This window comes from Eucalyptus grandis, chromosome 10, assembly GCF_016545825.1.
Source record: "Eucalyptus grandis isolate ANBG69807.140 chromosome 10, ASM1654582v1, whole genome shotgun sequence".
Lineage (NCBI taxonomy): Eukaryota > Viridiplantae > Streptophyta > Magnoliopsida > Myrtales > Myrtaceae > Eucalyptus > Eucalyptus grandis.
This window is the reverse complement of record NC_052621.1, coordinates 26,412,363-26,414,488: the sequence shown is the minus strand read 5'-3', so window position 1 is coordinate 26,414,488 and position 2,126 is coordinate 26,412,363.

Genomic DNA, 2,126 nt, shown 5'->3' with positions numbered 1-2,126 from the left:
GATGAGACATAGCCTAGATCACAGTGCAAAATGCGATGAATGATGTAGTTATGGTGCCACGCGATATTGTTCCATTGTCCTTCGTGGTCAATTTGTGGATGCTGTAGAGCAAATTCTTGTTCTCAAACTAGACAATAGTGCTTGTTTTTTAGATCTTGTATTCTAGGAACATTTAGGGCACAACGCCATAGCGCTTGGGGACAATAATTATCGATTTGGACATTGTCAAACTGTTAACAAAAGATTGATCGAGATTGACTATCGATAAACTGGTCAAGAAAAACGAACTGAGAACAAAATTCATTCATTCAAAAGAATGAATCACTGCTACATGAATTATCAATTTAAGCTATCTAGGGACCAAATTGAACCAATTAAATGAAGACACAATTTATGTGAAAAAATATGTGAGAAGACAGGAAACAACTTGATTTTTTGGCTTGATGTCTAGGGACTAAATTGACAATTAAGACACAATTCGTATTTGAAAAAATATTAGAGAAGACAAGAAACAGCTCAATTTTTTGACTGGATGTCTTCCTTATAAACATTCAAACACATCCCCAAATAGAGAAATCTAAACTCTTCCTCACGCAACAGAAAAAGCATGAGTTCAGTAGAGTCGATGCTGAGCCTGTAGTCTGGACGAGGGCCATCGCTTGTGCCGCCGCTCGAGGAGTGGTGGTGGTGGTGGTGGTGGTGGTTGTCGTCGTCATGGTTGGAGGGAGGATGGTAATACAAACGTGCGGTTTTTGGGCAGTGCGAGTGGAACCTTGCAGCCATCCTCACCCCTAGATCCAGCAATTCCACATACTTCCCCATGCAGTTACCATAAAGGAAGAGATGCAATTTGTAATCAGGGCTTTTAAGACGTCAAACCTTTGAGAAATTGCAATATCAGCAAGCATCTAGAGACTGGGAAATAATTGCAGAACTTAAACAAGAGAGAAACGGACTACAAGAGTGACGAGCTGTTTAGTGATGCAAGAGCAGAGGATCTTAAGTCAAAAACACTAACCCTTTCCAGTACATCAAAAGCTTTCTTCCTTAGCACATCATCCGATGTGTACATGATGATGTTGTCAATCCCAAGATTTTGCACTTTAATGATAAGAAGAATATACAAAATGAAATGGCATAAAATCAACATCTTTAACTATAATACCTGCAAGGCAGCAAAATGGCTAGGAACAAATGATGAGAAATCTAGAGTTTCACTCTCACTCTCCTGTGAGATATCTCCTTCTGTGGTGCAAAGCAAGAAGTCAATGGCACGTTTCTTTAATCTCCAAGGTACAGTAGCTGAACAGAACATGCCTTAGCATGCCAATTGCTTGCCACCTTCTGGTTTGACTACCCCGAATTTCATTCTTTACAGAAGTTAAGTCCTCCTCAGCATTATGAGCAACAGTTGGTTTGGCTACCAACAGTTATGGTGCTGGTCATCATATCAATAGCAGACCCTGTTATCAAGCCAATGTAAGATAAACGGCAACATCTCAAGAAGTGTGAAAGTTCAATCACTGGATACATGACCTGATCCAATGTTATGAACGTCAAGATGGTGGATTAGTTCAAAAAACACGCCAAATGGACCTAAGATTGATCAGACCACCTTGTCAGTCTTCTTGAGGGACAAGTCAGTGGCAATAAACTGATTAGCCACTGGCAAACGAAGATGTTCACTCGGAGCTCGCTGCACCCACTCCTGATATATAATAAGGAATCAAAAGCGAACACCAAAATGCATTCTTTGGAAGTTGACTATACAGTGACAAACAGTTAAGGTCTATGAGGACTACATCTTTTGATACCTGGATTGTCGAGTCAGTAAGTTTATCTACGCAATATGCAGTTGCATACCATGGCTCGACCATGTTAGTTTCCCCTTCAAATTTCTTTGACACCCAAAAAATTTCTGTTGGTCACATGAAAGAATGTGATGAAAGTTCTCTAGGCTCAAGCATAGAAACACAATTAGGCTAATGGAAGTATTTCAGATAGTCATGACAATGACATCTAACTCTTTTGAACTGCGTTCATTAAGAGGGAAGCTTAGGAAGATAAAAAAAAGATTGACAATGCAATCCTATGTCACTCAGAGTAAAAATAAGCATTTTATCCTT